Source organism: Anas acuta, chromosome 17 (assembly GCF_963932015.1).
Source record: "Anas acuta chromosome 17, bAnaAcu1.1, whole genome shotgun sequence".
Lineage (NCBI taxonomy): Eukaryota > Metazoa > Chordata > Aves > Anseriformes > Anatidae > Anas > Anas acuta.
This window is the reverse complement of record NC_088995.1, coordinates 3643029-3658628: the sequence shown is the minus strand read 5'-3', so window position 1 is coordinate 3658628 and position 15600 is coordinate 3643029. Positions and strand designations below refer to the sequence as shown.

The 15600-nt window shown below is 43.7% G+C and overlaps 1 protein-coding gene and 1 long non-coding RNA gene across 3 annotated transcripts in view; both read left to right on the top strand.

Moving 5' to 3' along the window:
• The window catches only part of LOC137841441 (uncharacterized), a 65531-nt gene extending 54463 nt beyond the window's left edge, over positions 1 to 11068 (top strand). Inside the window, exon 14 of one of the 2 annotated variants that reach the window (XR_011088618.1) lies at positions 10948 to 11068. This is a non-coding gene — a long non-coding RNA (uncharacterized lncRNA). Of the gene's footprint in view, positions 1 to 660; positions 2784 to 10947 lie in introns of those variants that run through there. The other variant, XR_011088617.1, reaches the window with a different exon arrangement.
• A 627-nt stretch (positions 11069 to 11695) lies between these two features.
• The window catches only part of CCDC92 (coiled-coil domain containing 92), a 68160-nt gene continuing 64255 nt past the window's right edge, over positions 11696 to 15600 (top strand). The window contains exons 1-3 of the mRNA XM_068654348.1: positions 11696 to 13208; positions 13941 to 14122; positions 14594 to 14721. The gene's annotated coding sequence lies outside the window, so the exon portion shown is untranslated. The remainder of the gene's footprint in view (positions 13209 to 13940; positions 14123 to 14593; positions 14722 to 15600) is intronic.

Below are 15600 nucleotides of genomic sequence, written 5' to 3'. Positions count from 1 at the left end.
CCAGCGAGCAGAATAACTCTACTTCCTTCAACCTGCCTTGAGCTCTCAAAATAGCATCCTCAGGTGTGACATGACATATTCTGTTGTCCTGCTCTCTGCCGTAGGCAGTCTCCTCTTTCTGCTTATCCGTGCTCCAATTTGTACATAGCCCTTGAGCATGGCATCCTTTCCCCTATTAGAGACGGCACAGGGACCTGGGGATAAGAGGAGGCAACTCTTGCAGAGCTAATTCCCACAGCATGAGGATGTATCTTGGGGGGCTCCTAGACATGCCCTAGAATGGCTTCATTTCCTTTAGCTACTATGCTTTTCTTGGGATTAGAGCACAGTATATCCTATAGCTGAGTTTTATCTGCTGTGGGAGATCTGTACAAGGTGGATTTCTGCAGACTATGAAGCAAATGTGATCACAAACCTTCCATCTCCATTTAATGGCTGACTCTGAGTGAAGCATCAGTCCACTGGAACAGTGTTTCCTTGGCTTCCAACTCCCCTCCAAGGCCCTGGCAGCTAGACACCGCCTCTCCTGCCAAACTAAACTTTGCCATGCTTTATAGTGGGATAGGCTGCTCAGCACCCAGCCAGAGTTGGGCCTCTGCTGAGCATCCCTGCAGACACCCTGGTTTTACCAGCCTCCATTCTACATGGTCTTTTTTACAGGCTCATATTTAAAAATAAGTGTTTGGTCCATCCTTACCTCCTAAGAAACTGTGCTTAGGCTGCTGATGCCCTATAGAGAAAGCTGACTGACCCCTTGAAGAGACTGGTTCCTAGGTTAACAGCCTGGCCCAGCCGACTGTATGGCTGGTTTGGCACTTTGCAGATTCACTGAAAGACATCTCCCCCTCCCTACTTTGTGTTCCTGCCAAGTGAGCTCTGCTGCACTGCGTCCCTGATCTTTTCTGACATTAATTACCCTTTCCTGGCTTGGATTGCCCTGTTTGTAGCCAGGAAACCAAACTTACTTGTGCTTGGAGTTAGGAGGAAAGAGAGTGCGTCTTCCTCCTTGGACAGCTCACTGCAATAAGCAGGTGTCTGAGACCTTCCTATCCCAGAGAGAGCTCCTAGAAGGCTTCGCTCAGTGCAGCCAACTGCCGAGTGCCTGCTATGCCTGCTGGAGTGGCTGAGAGTGAGGGTAACTGGCCAGCTTTGAATCCGTGTCCGGCATCTTTAGAAACACACCAAACAGATCCAGCAGAAGGACAGTTAGAAACAGCAGTAGGAGTGAACCCTGGAGGCAGCCTGTCTCCTTGCAGATGTGACTTTTAGGCCACTAATTTCAAAGATTTCTGCCTTCCCTTTACCTGGGACCCTGTGACTTCTCCATCACATCTGAACAGCCCTACCTCAGCAAGTGATGTTGCTTCCAGCAGGGACATGGTGGGTTCTAGCACCTCGCATCGTGCAGCCTGTGGCAATGTGACAACCCTAGGAAGGATGCTGCTCTAAAGGCACCATTGTGGACATTCCTGGCACAAGCCACATGCCTAATGCTACCCAGTTTCAGCTTTCTTGGCAGTTGAACACCAGCTGTGAGTTTGTGTTGAGGGATAACAAAGCCTAAGCACGAGTTTGCTGCTGGACTTTTGGAGATTTTCACCAGTGTAAATCAGGAGGAAGAGGCTAAGTTAGAGATGAGCAGACATGGGTACACAACGTTGTTCCTGACACTCTACATGGTGCCCTGAAGTTGCCTTTATCTACCCAAGGGAAAACAGCAACATTTGGAGAATTTAACTGACTGCTCAGCAGCTGTGAAGTCAATAACCCATATTAAATCCCATGCTATAAACCAGCCAGCAAACAAACCCATACTTTCCTTGGAGAGAGCAGGAAAGTGTCTTAAAAGGAGCATGTGTATGTGTTCGCCACATCTTTGAGCTCGCATCCAATTATCAAAGCACCCACAAGGCAAAGTTATTTCTAAAATACAGCACCATCTAGTGCTGCATCGCAGCACCTCCTTGCAAGCAGCCTGCCTTCCCCACCTCGACACCCCACAGCCCTGGGGTCCACTGCTCCCTTTCCCTCCCTAGCGTGGAGTGGGCTTTGATTTGGTTCACGTGTCAGATGGCAGCGTGTTGTCTGAGCGCTGCCTGAACAAGTCTCTTTGTGCATCTGTGTACTCGCAGCGTTCCAGCAGCCTCTTGCATAATTCATGGAGAAATTCTGTCAAAACTTCATCCAAACCCCAAATCGTATGTGAAATGCAGCTGGAAACCATCTTCGCAGATTAGAGCCATTGCAAACATCCCTTCCCCCTGCTTCACCACACCTTATATTTCTGTGTGCTAAAATAAAGGCAGGCAAAATTTCTAGTTGTGTAGAAATGCTGGTGCTGAGTGACACAAATAGGGCCAGTTATATGAGCAGCAGCTGTGACCTAGTGAGGGCAGTGGACTGTTGCTGCAGGTCTGTAATGGGTAAGAGAGGTGATATCAGCAGGTTAAAATTCGCGATTTAAAGCCTCGCATTTGCACTGGAAAAAGAAATTTCTAGAGGGTTGAAAACTGCTGATCTGAAATATTTCTCAAAGAGGGATTAGAACTGCTGCAAACACCACTTACTAATCATGGAAATTGTTTGGCCAGGAGCAGAACTGGCTAATGATTATGGAGTTAATTTTACCTTGTTTCCTGCCACCTCATCATAAAAAAAATAAAATAAAAAGTTTTTTTTTCTACACACAAAATTCAGTGTTTCAGGTTAAAACCAAATTCTCTTAAAGTTATATCCAGTAACTTGGTAACTTAAGTTATATGACAGGGCACTAAGAGCTCCTGTAAATTGGAGCAACCTTTAAATCCCAGCAAACTTACGCTCCTCTCCCCTTTCAAACCCAGGCTCTGAGTTGGAACCCTTCAGCTGTAGGAGCACAGAGGGTGAAACTAGTAAGGCAGGAAATGCTTGCAGCAGTGCTGTGTGATTGGCTTGCCATACAGGCAGGTTTCCTTCTGCTTTTCCAGGGTGAAGGAATGCTGTGGAAGGACAACATAGTCTGGAGGTAGTTCTGTCTGATGTACTTCTTTGTTGTATTTGGGATGGAAAAAGTTTGTTCTGTGGTAACCGATACCACAATGGGGGACGATGCTGGGGAAAACAGTTCCTTTCACAAGCAAGTGTATGATCCATCTTCCCACATCTATTTGACCACTTAACCTGAAGGAAAACATGTTGTTCCTTTGAGCCAGGCTTTGTTATTTCCCCTTCCCAAGAGGATGAAACCAACATCAGCATGAAGGTGTTATAATTTGGAAGTAGAGCTGCTGTGTACAAGAGTTTCCTTGTGACAGCAAAGAAAACAAAACTTCAGAATGTGTAGTTTGGAGCTAGCCCCAATGGCAGTAAAAATTAAATTGTTCGTTTAAATTCCTTTGTTTATTGAAACACAAAAGCCAGCAGCATAGGAACTTGCTTTCCATGGCTTGAAGCAAAGGCAGGGTTGGGGGGTTGGTATGAACTAGTTCTCAAACACAGCTGAGCCTAAGACCCCAGGAGGTTCTCCTTTCAGAGACCCAGGCCACAGTCACGAATGGTGCAGGCTCATAAATCCAGCTGTCCGAAGCATTTTGCTACCCAGCCATCAGGAAACACATTCTGTAGGTGGTGTGCCACGTGCATCTCTTTGCTCTCACCTCCATGTGGCAAATGAGCCTCTCTGGTTGATTTTTTGCACACACACTGCTGCCTCACGCTGGAGCAGACTGGACTCTAGTTTCTCACAAATGCACCACCTGCCCAGCAATATCGTGCCCTGAAGGAAAGGAGCTCCCAAGCTACACAGCAGCATCCACGTATGGGTGCTTCCACCAGGTCCTTCCTACAGGCAGTCTGAATTCAGCTGGTTGCACACACAGAGTAGTGGTAAGCTAACATCCAAATAGAAATCATTGTTACGGTGTACCTCTACATAATTCCCCTTAGCACTGTCTTTGCCTTTCCTGGGTCAGTGTGGGACTGTTCCCTACATTTGCTCCTGGAGCTTTTATTTCCACCCCTGCCAGCCTAATCATGAATGTCCTAGCTGAGACAGCTTTCAGCTTCCATTATTTGCTAGGCAACCAAATGTCTATGCATTTCCATAGGGGTCTGTAAACATCCCGGGGTATGTTCTCTTAATTAGGAAACAATGTCTGTAGTTGTGTTTGCATTGCTCTGCTTATTAGGAATTAAAATGCCGGGTGTGTTTTGTGTTATGTGCAACCTGAGATTGTTCATTTGTGTGCTGTTGGGAGGGTTTTCTTAATCGCTTTTTAAGAAATGTATCTTGGGGTTTTTTTTGGTTTCTGAATTAACGCAGGCAGAGGGTTTACAGCTAGCTATTGTATGAAATTACAGATCACATGTTACCTGTGAACTTTCCCTAAGTTTATTCAACTCCAAAAATGCAGTTAGAGGGGAAAAATTGCATGGGTTCAGCAATGAACCACCTCCCTGGGAGATGTTACTTGTGGTTGGGCTGTAGTTTCAGGTCAGTTGGGTAGGTCTAGTAACGTGTATCTTAAAGTCAGTGAATGTTTGTAAAAAAAGGAATCAGAGGTTTGCCAAATTTCTTGGAAGATTCCTAGTTTTGTAGAAGCATAAAGAGAGAATCTATGTCATCAGTTCTTGTCTGCCATATAACACAGGCTGCAGTAATCAAAATCAGTTCCAGATCAATGTATTTTGAACTGAATATGTGTTTGAGAAAGGAGTCCAATCTTGCTTCAGAGGTTGCCAGTAGTGAAGAGTTGATTGCTACCTTAATAAATTGCTCCAGTTGTTAGAAATTTTCACTTCAGGCCCCTGCCACCAAATCTCATTATACCTCTTGTCTGCCAGAATGAAAAGCCTATGATCAGTTTTGTTCCCCATACTTGTGCTTCAACAGAATGCAAGATCGCTCAGTAACATGAAGAATAAGTTGCAGTCTTGGATGCTTCTGATTAAAAGCAATTTTGCAGCCTTTTAATTCATCTCACAGCTCTTGTCTGAATCTTTTCCAGTCTATCAACATACTCTGAGTGGTGGGCCCAAGCCCACACCACAAAAAGTGCCCAAGAACCGAATGGAAAGGTGATGGAATCACTCTTTTACTGGTAAATTCCCACCACAGAATCACAGAAATGTTGATTGGAAGGACAATTTTTCCACACACGCTAACTATCTGTTGCCCTAAAGAGTAAAGCAGGCCTTAACTCCTTTTCGTGGTCTTGATGTGGTCCTTGCCACCTCACAAATGGCTGAAGGCTGTAGCATGGAGGATCCACAGGACTCCAAGGTCTCTGGGTGTCCCCACTGCATTAGTCACTAAGGGCACAGCCACACAGTGCCGTGCCTCTCTGCTGGGCTGCCACAGAAAGAGCCTGATTCAATGCTAACGCCTAAGCAAATAGCGCGCTGCCCTACCAAATCAGGAGCAGCCCTTCTTGCTTGTTTTCTTCCCGGCATTTGAACTGCAGTACATTCCAGTTGTGTAAAAAGACTTTGCTGTTTGGAGTGTGCTGGAATCAGGTGGTGAGCATACCAACAGCCAGACAGGATACTGAGCTTCCTGTGAGAGTAAATACTGAAAGTCATGCAAAGCATCTTTCATTCTGGCTTGGCCGCAACAGCCAGTACAGCCGCTGGAAAGGAAGGGGCTTCACAGAGACAGAGAGATTATTCTCTTCTGGCTTAGAGACTACCTGGCCTTTTAATCATATTTGTAAGCCTGTGTTTTTAAAGGTTGCTTACTTTGTTGGCAGAATGTGCACCTACAAGCCTTCATTTTCTGGGAGCTTGCAGTCTCGCTCAGGGGCCTGCCACACAGGAATACAACCAGTGTGTGGATGCTCTGCATCTCCTAAGTACCTGGGTAAAACTGCAGCATGGGATGACTGAAGGAGCTCTTGGACTTATCCCAAGTCTGCGTTCAAACATAAACTAAAAGAGAAATGTGCAGCTAAGAAACAGTCCAGACTTGCCTTGAGAAATTGTACTTGTGGACAGTCTCTCTTAAGGGCTGTAAGCACCATTATCACCAGGAGAGTGATGCTGGCTATGTCTTGGGGTGTTTTTTTTTTTAAAGACACAATTCAGAAAGTCTTCAAGGGAATGACTACAAATTTCAGCGAGTTTCTTCTACAGCAGAGGCAGAGCTCCTTTGGCAGAAACTCCTTGACCTATTAAGTTGTCTTCAGAATTTACAGAGACTACCTTGAAAAGCCAGTTTCCTCCCTAAAATTATATGGAAACCATTTACTAGGCATTCAGAATACCTTTCCGTGTGGTGTGGTTGTTGACATATGAACGGACTGGAGCAGATACCAATGGCATCCTTATTGTTGCATTTTACAAGCTGCATTTTTCACAGTCTTGAGGCCAGTGAAATTGCAACTGTTCTGTGTAGTTTGCTGATAGTCACAGTGAGGATGAGCACAGGAAAGCCATTGGGATCACAGTACCTGGCATATTCTGCAACAGGTGGTTCTGACCTTTCATCATAACATCCAGGTGTTGTATTTTATACTATTTAGTACACTCCTATTTGAGTGGGCTAGGAACGAATCAAGCTGTGTATGGGCATGCTTGAGCTGTGTTTCAACAAATACTTTAATTTCCTTAAACAAGTGCAGTCAGAACTCTGGCCCCTTACTCCTTACTCCTGTCTGCCCTTGCTCCCCACCTGTAGAGTAGAAATGACAGCACAGTCTGGCTCACAGGGGTGTCTGATGAGAGAAATACCAGCACCATGCAGGAGTAGCTCAGTTAAAACAAGTCACAAGATTAATTCAAGTCCCCATATCTACAGCCGGGTCACAGTAGGACTTCTCCATCACCTTGTGCAAGGGGTTTTTCATTTTTCTGACAATAAAAATGAGATTATACTCTAAAAAAGCTTGCCTTTCATACCGATATCTACAAAGTTCATGGTCTTCAAACACTTGTGTTTTGTTTTGTTTTGTTTTTTTCCCTAGCTGGTCTATTATCTGTGATTTCCTAATAGAAAATTCAATATTTTCATTTTAACTTGCAAAACCATATTTATATCAAACACTGTGTTGATTTTATAGACTCACACTACTTTTAGGGTTCTCTGTCATTCACCAAGGCTTAAAGCCATTGGAGTCATTTTGGTAAATCAGACTTTATGGCTATTTTCATGAGATCCAATGTAACATCAGTCCAGGCTTTTGGAAATAAATGGCTTTTAGTGCTGCCAGTTAACTTGTGAAAAGATACTGCAAGGATATTCCCTCCCCATTGTGTGTTTCTTCCCCAGTAAAACATTAGAGTGTTCTAATACTTTAATGTCTGCAAGAGTTTTAATATCTCTTCCCTCTTGTCTAGCAATGGTTTAGGTAAAGAACCAGATACGATACCTTTTTAACAGAAAAGGAAATAGCTTAAAAGCACTGTGATATTTTTTGGAGCATATCCAGTTGATCTGTTGGTCTGTACTTTGACAGTTGGCTTTATTTATTGTCCATGCAGTATGTTTAAAGTATTTTATTGCTTCTGCAGTGTTAGCAGAGATCTCTGGAGAAAAGGAGGCTTGATGGGGATGTTTTGAGGTTTGTGTCCTGCAATGTGCTCTGCCTACTGAGGTTTTCATCATAAATCCTGGTGATATAACCCCCTTCCCTAGAAATGCAGATTCCAGAGTTCTTTATCAACATCACTTGTCTTCAGTGTCCTAGTGAGAAGTGTATTAGAACTGCATTTTCATTGTGGTGCTGGAGGGAGACTGACTTGTGTCGGTAAGGCATTGTGAATGAACACGGTTTTCCCTGAAGTGATTCCTCTGGGAAGAAGCAATCATAAATAGGTTGGTCCTAGCATCTGAGATGCGGTTACTCCAAATGGCCACATCCTTTCAAAGAATGCTCCTGTGCTTTTCATAACCTCCTCTGAAAACTACTGTGTTCCACTACTATTTTTCATGGTCATGTGCAGTTATTTACTTCCCTCTTTCTACTTCATGCTCAAAGTTGCTGTCTTCTTGCACAGCAGGAAAATGACCACCAGCTTCTTACTTCGTATGCGTCACCTGCAGGACAGCCATAAAAATGTACAGTGCTAGGATAGCTGCTGTCAGGAACATCTGCAGGGAACAATCACCCCTCCAAGGAGACCCATCTGTATCGTTCTTGGGCAACAGATGACGTGTTTAAGGATGCAGATCAAAGCTCAAGGGATTTAAAGGTCGTATGCCTCCCTTTCCCAAAGGTACCACAGGATCTTGGATAGAGCATTGAATTGTCCCTGTCACACTTCCCCACGTGAAATGCAAGGAGTGCTTCTGCCTTTTCTATTTTTGTCTGTTGCAGTAGTAAGCTCTTCAGTGCAGGTACTCTACGGAGGGCACAGACAAACCCCAGTTGTGTTTGGGATTGGTGTTACAGTAGCATATAAGCAAAATGTAATGAGAAACGTGACTTTTAAAAAGTCACAAAATATACCTTTGAACTCTGTTCTCCTGGTGAGGAACAAATAAAAGAATGTGATTGTTTGGTAAAAACAGTAATAAATAAAATAATGTGTTCAACACCTTCTGAATCTTACTCACTTGACACCATATTGGGGAAAAAAAAAAAGCCTTTTAAACATTGCAAAAATGCATGGACTACAGGCTTTAAAACTTTTCCTGTAAATTACAGCTCCGTTGTAATGCAGAGTTATATTAACATAGCTTTAGTGCTTTAAAAAACTACCTGTCCTGAAACAAAACATGTGAAATTAATCTACTCCAATTCCTTTTGTGTTATTCTCTTTACAAGCTGGAAATCTAACTTATCTGTATCTGATCAAGTGCCAATAATGATAGACTTTAAGCAAAAACTTACCCAAATTCCTGACATGGTTTAGTTTCAGTTTAACCAAGTACAGATTTTTCAGGGTATTTCTGTAACTGATTTTGTATTTGGTGTATATTTATAAGAGATTTCTGTCATGTGAGGGAGGCTAGGGTCATTCAGAGTTTGGCTTTGCACCTTAATTACTGGTGTTGGTATTTATTTCCTAGGCATTTTCTTTCAGCTGTGAGAAGATTATTGACAGCCTTTTGACAAGGAGCAGGATGTGGCAAGCCTTATACCTGGATACAAGGACGTTGCCATGTCTTTGTTCTGGTGGAGGGAGAAGTGTCTGGCAGTAAACTGTACCAAGTGCACATCAGGGTGTGCATTAGTCAGCCCTGCCAGACAGATGCGTTATTTCCTATCCATGAGGCACAGAGGTGGCATGCCCATGCTACGGCAAAAAATGCAAGTAGTTCAGATCAGAGACTGGAGCTCTTGATTCTGTCTATATTATTTGGCATCGAAGCAGCTTCCAGCACCTGAAATACAGTTCAGGACTATCCTCTATGAATGCAGATCAAAAATATTATTATTGCTCCAAAAAATTTTCATTCCATGTGCAGCATGAGAGAGGTTGGTGCGTAACAGGTAGTATGGGACAAAGAGAGATCGTGGCCAGAGAGGAAATCTTGTGCCACGTGCACCTTTGTGATACCACAGCTGTATGAGGATTTTGCCGCACCATTCACTCTACCCGCGGTGGCCTGGATTCAGCACTTTGGCTGGGTGCTGTATACAGCATGTCTTTGGGTGAGTGATTCACAAGCTCCTTGAAGTCTCCAGCTAAGCCAGCAGGAGCACAGCTGTTTGTACTTATATCTGCTGTTTTCTTTTTCTTTGGGGTCAAGCTTTAAAATGAAACTTGCCTCGAGAAGCAGAGGGTAATGTGGGAGCCTTTCTGGTTCTGCGCTTACTGGAATGGGTACAATCATTCATATTTTTCCCAATACTCAGTGATAAAGCTGAATATTTTCTAGACAGCTGCCATGTCTAATCACACTTACTTGTGTTTAAGTTTTGAAAGCTGATTCCTATTTCTGGTAAGCTTTCATGCCATCTAATGGACACAACATTATTTTAAAATTGTGGACACAGGCAGAAACACTGCTTGAAATGAGGCTGATTTTAAATCAAGGTAACCCTATTTAGAGTTAATTACGACCCCTTGAGGGGACCTGGCTTGAGAAACCCTGAGAATATTTACAAAATTGGGATGTTAGCCCAAGGAACATTTATTGGGCTTGAAATAAGCCCACATCTTTTTCCTTTTTTTGTTTCTCCTTTTTTTTTCAGCTTGAGAAGAACAAGTATAATTGAATTGGCAAAGCCTTCTCTCTGACATTGATTTTTACAACAACTTTACCTTTTAGACAAAGTCTCACATGTTATTGATTTGAAAATTCGTTGTGAATGTTTTAAGATCTGGTTTCTCTCCGCTCTGGGGAAGAGAAAGAGCAACGTGCAAAACAGTACAGTGTAAAGAACAGGTCAGGAGCAGAACAGTACATAGGCCATTTTCCTGCCTTTAAATCCAACATTTGGCTGTGTGTGTTTCCAGAGTTTGTTGTTGCTGTTTGTTGTTGCTGTTGACTTATTTCTTTCTGCAACTATGATGGTTACTAAAGGACAAAAGCTACCTCTGGACTAATTTAAGTGTTTGCCCATGCCAACACAGAGCTCCACTCTTCAGATGTCAAACAAGTCTCTTAAGTGCGGAAAAATAGCAAGTCATCTTTGGAAAATATTCTATTCCTTTTGGTTTTAATTAGCAGCGCTCGGTGATAATGAAGGATTATTATTATGTCAGCAGAAAGACCCCCACTGACTCTTATACCAGAGGAAAGCACATCTATCTATATGGCAGCAGTCTTTCCCCAGAGACTGCTCAGCTGTTAGAGAAGGACTTACCCTATATTGGTCTGGAATATTTGCTACCTGTGATGCCATACACTCCCCCTGTGTTTTTTTCCATGAAGGGTTAAAAGAGCACAGGACTGGACATAGAGCCGGTATGTACATTGGGCATAGAGGTTAAGTAGACATTAGGATATGGCTCACCTGAGTGTTATAGAGTGATTCCTAAATTTGAATTATCCATTTGCTAAAATAATGCTTCCCTTTGCAGTGAATCACTTGTGACTCTACCCTAGTGGCTCGGATCTCAGGATGGACCAACTTTGAGCCCACTCAGGCCTTCCAAAGTAACACAATCTCAAGTTCCCTTTGCCTCCCTACCCATGATATTTGTGGTATTTTACAGCTACATCATCTTCTGGTGGCAATTAAGGGACAATTCAACGGGAAATGAGTCTGTGCATTAGAGAGGTAAGACACTGTGAGGTAATTTCTCAATATAGTGAAAGAATTGATCAGCATACGTGGACACTGGAGTTGAAGGGGTTGTCTGGCCTTGCACAAATCCCTTCAGACCCTAAATATACAAACACAATGCCATGTACTCTCCAGGCATTTCAGGGCCCATCTTGTATGGTGTTTTGTACATATATTTCAAATTTATTCACATTCTGGAAAGCTGCGCTAGGAATGTCTACAGTCTGGCACGTAGCCTATTCCAGCTACACTGCTTAAAGCACTCTGCAGAAAATTCCACCCCACTCCTGTACAATTCTCCTCTTTGTAGCTGCAGTTTTAGATGAGACATAGCAGCCCCAGTCTCCTGCAGTGCTGGCGTTTGCTCACCCTGCCTCTCTAGCCTGGCAAGAGCAGGATACGAGGAGGTTCATCAGGTGTTAGTGGGTGTGTGGACCCCACCTTATCACCTTTGCCATGGTGGAAAGACACAGCAAATGGAGAAATCATCACAGCCCTCAGATCCTTCTCTTCCTCTGCTCCTTAGGAATAGGTGACCTGGAGACCTGGTAGCCAGAACTCAAAGCTGGGAAGAAGCCAGGCCACATTTCTTACGGGATTCTTCTCAAAGAGGAACTGCCTCAGGTGACAGTGTCTATAAGAAGTATAGTGGAAAATCAGAACATGCTCTGAGAAGAAAAACTGAGTGCTCCAGCCTCCCTAATCCACACATCTACCCAGACGCCCAGAAGTTAACCCAAGTCCAAAGGGCTGCAGTGTTTTTTTAAGCTGAATATTTCTTCTCATTGGGGACCAAGGTAATTAATTGCTTCAGCAAAGAATGACATGTACTGCACCGTATTGCTTGCAGAAGTTGCTGATGCCCAGAAGCAAAGATAATACTGCATTCCCTCTATTCTCCAGCCTCTCCCCTGAGAATTCAAATCAGTAACAACCCATTAGATCTCAACGCTGCTTCCAAGAAATGTGGCTAAAACAGCATTTCTTTGGAGGTAACAAAAATAAATGGGACTCAGAAGAAAAGCAATTTACCTATGAAACTCTGAGAGTTCCAAACATCAGCATATCTCAGCTTTCTTGGGATTTTTTTTATTTTTATTCTGCATTTTCTAAATGGCATTGATTCAGTCCCTGTAGATGGGCCGTGACGGCGCACATCTGGTTTTATGGTTAAGGAAATAGCTGATTGAATCAATACACTCAGCACAGCTGACTGGAGTAAATAAAAGAGGATTTGAAGGAAGCCTTGTTTTCCCCTTGATGGGTAAGTCCACCATCAGTGCTGCTGCAGTTGCCCTCAACTCAGTGGAGTGACATGAAGATGGAAGTTGTATTTCTTCATGAACTGAGCTTGCTTGTTCTCTGTCCATCATAACTTTAGTTTTGGGAGAACTTTGCTCTTAGAAAGCAGCAACCATTTATACCTTCAGTAAAAGAGAGAGCCAACGGTCTGGGCCCTCTTCAGGAAAGTGAGACTGACCCACTGGGTAAATGATTTCCATCGCTGGATTCTGTGATCACACCTAATTATTCTGCGTGGAGCAGTTATCAAACGTGAGCTTCTTTGTTTTCACAAGCTCATGGGAAGAGATGGGGAAATGGTAGGAGAACGTACTGTATCCCAAAGGGAGACCATCAGGGTGTAGTACTAGGAAGTCTTGGGGGTTCAAACCTGGCAGCAAACCTAGCTTCATAGTAAATGAACCACAAAACTCCTGTGGAGCCCTAGAGTTTCAGCTCTGGAGGTCACAGGTTCATGTTTCTCTGCTTCAGCCTCTTGGGTACAATGCAACTCTAAAAATTCTCTGCGGGGCCATTTAAAAAAAAAAGTCCACATCACCTCTGCAGTGATAGGGCAGCCAGAGAGTGGCACCACAACAGTTAGTGGGAACCCATGATGAACGTGACCTACCAGGGTGATCCCTTGGGTGGTCAACATGCTACAAGCAGCAGCTCACTGCTCCCTGTGCCTGCCAGGTGCATATCACATTCCTACAGAGCAACTGGCTGGCTGTAACCATTCCAGCAACGTTTCCTTCAAGCTGATAATTGAAGGTAAGACACAGACCCTTAAAAAATATCTCCTTTATTTTGTTGTCTTTGTTCTCCTTGCTGAGACCATACACAGAATCTTTCAGACCCCTGTTTTCTTGCAAAGCCTGTATCAATCACAGCTGTAAAGTTATTGTCCTAGGAGTGGTTTTTCCCAGGCAGTGGGAAAGTTATTTTCTTAGGCACCTCATTGTCACTTCATATTCTTGGGAACTACTTAAGAGCAGGATCTGTTAGCTTTATGACAAATCCCTTTATTTACATGGAGGGATGGCAGATTTCATTTTATCCCCTTTAAACATTGTGCGCAGAGTGTTTCAGGAACAGACCTGCAAACAGAAACGCTGGGGCAAGGTTTGCTTCGAGCCATCCCTGGGGCTGTTCATCTCCCAGCTTTCACTGCTGCAGCCCAGATCACTTCCTACAGATACAGCCTGCCCCTTGCACCTTGGGTTTAATCTTCTGTCTCCGCTGCAGCCAGGTCACTGTCTCACTATAAAGCCCAAGCAAAGACAGGGGAGATGCTTATTTTGTAATACCTAGGGGCTGTTGATTCTCCATGGCCCTGAACCAGCACGGCTGGCCCCAATTACCTAAATTTGACCTCTCCAGAAAGGTTGCTTCTCTCATAAGCAGTTCTAGTGTAAAGGTAGGAGCTTCCTCATCTGTACAATTATACTCCACTTACAAAGAGCATATGGAAAAATACTGCCACAGCTTGGTTTGGACTTGCAGTGTTATCTCCAGCCTTCGTTTCTACCCGTCATTTGAAGTCTATGTCACCTGAAGCCCTTGGCTGCACCCCAGCAAAGAAAGCATCACCTGCCTGCCCCAGGCTGTGCAGCTCCACCCCAAGGGTGCATCTTCTGCAGGTGTGAAGCAAAGGTGTCATGTGGGAGTTCGTTCCTGAGCAGAAGGTACTTGGCTGTGTGGTATTTATTTAAAAATTTGAGTTTGAAGGGGCGTCTCTTCTTAGGGATTGCTTTTAAGCCTTTGAATTAATAGCAGCAGTGCTTCTCAGTGCTTAGGGGGGTGATAATCTGAAGTCCTAGCAGAAGACAAGCTGGTGCCCTGTGGCTGGCTTTGGTAAGAGTCCCATTGGAGCCTGTATTTCTTGGTACTGGGCTGCTTTCTGTAAGCTCCACAGAGCTGTGGAGACTGGACTTAACCAGATTCTGACTTTGGGCCCATGAGAGGGGCAAATCACGTTCTTAAAACTCATCATAAACTCCAGAAATAATGGAACTGACAAGTTAAAAAAGAAAAGATATGCCTGAGTGTTGGGATTGTATGCAGCTGTGCAGTTTGTTGTGTGATAGCTGAGAAAACACACAGCTGAGTTCAAGTATTTTAGTAAGTATTTAGTAATTAATACCTCTCTCCCCTAGAAAACGCTTTGTGCTGGGAAGACACGTGGCCTGACAGATTTGCATGACAGAGAGTAGTGCTCCCTTGGTAAGGGAACTTACCGAAGAAAGGGTGAAGGGGGTCCTCACTGTGGACAATTTTGGTTAAGGTTAGTCTCTGTTTGCTTCCTTGTTTTTTTTCTTTGGCTACTGAGTTTGTTCTCCACATCTCTGTTCAGAGTTTTGGGCCCAGCATTCAGAGAATGTATCTGCTATCAAATTGTGGAAATTGTATTTCTGAGTGACTACTAAGCAGGGACAAGGAAGGAGGTTTCTAAGCTCTGGTAGTATTTCAGTGCGTGATCTGGAGCAAAACAGGCCGCCTCTCCTCACTTCGATTGATTACTCTTGAATAAAGTGGACTCTTAATGCCTGCCTGCCCGTAGGGACATTAAAAAAATGTAAAAAGTATTTGTAAATTAAAATGCTTGAATGAAAGGCTCTGGTATGTGTAATTGTAGAGTATCGTATTAAGTAGGAAGGAAAACTGTCTGGGGAGTTCCTGGCATTACACGGAGCCTAGCTTGTCTCACTTAAATAGATTTAATAAGCTCTGCTGGAATTGAAGAAAGGTTGCATTTAAGCATATGTATTTGAATTTACATAAGCATGTATCAAAGCAAAAAATAATCCATACTCTTGGTTACTTCAGTCTAGTTTTTGATAGTTAATACTTCATCCCTTCCAGCATATCATAAAGTTCCTTTTCATGGTCTCAGAACATATGGAACTGAGCAAAAGAAGCTGGGCTTGTTACTCTCTGTGACTGTCTGGGGGCTCAAGGTAGTGCTCTGACTGGGTTTAATTGTTTTTTTCCATGTTCATGTTGTGTCTGACACTCCACTGCCCTTAGAAAGATGAACAACAAAAGCCTAACAGGACAGTGACACCTCACTTGCTCCTACCTTTCAGGACAAAGCTGTGACCATGAAGGTAGAGGAGACTGTCGTTGTGGGAATAGGTGACTGTGCAGTGGTTGATGTGAGACT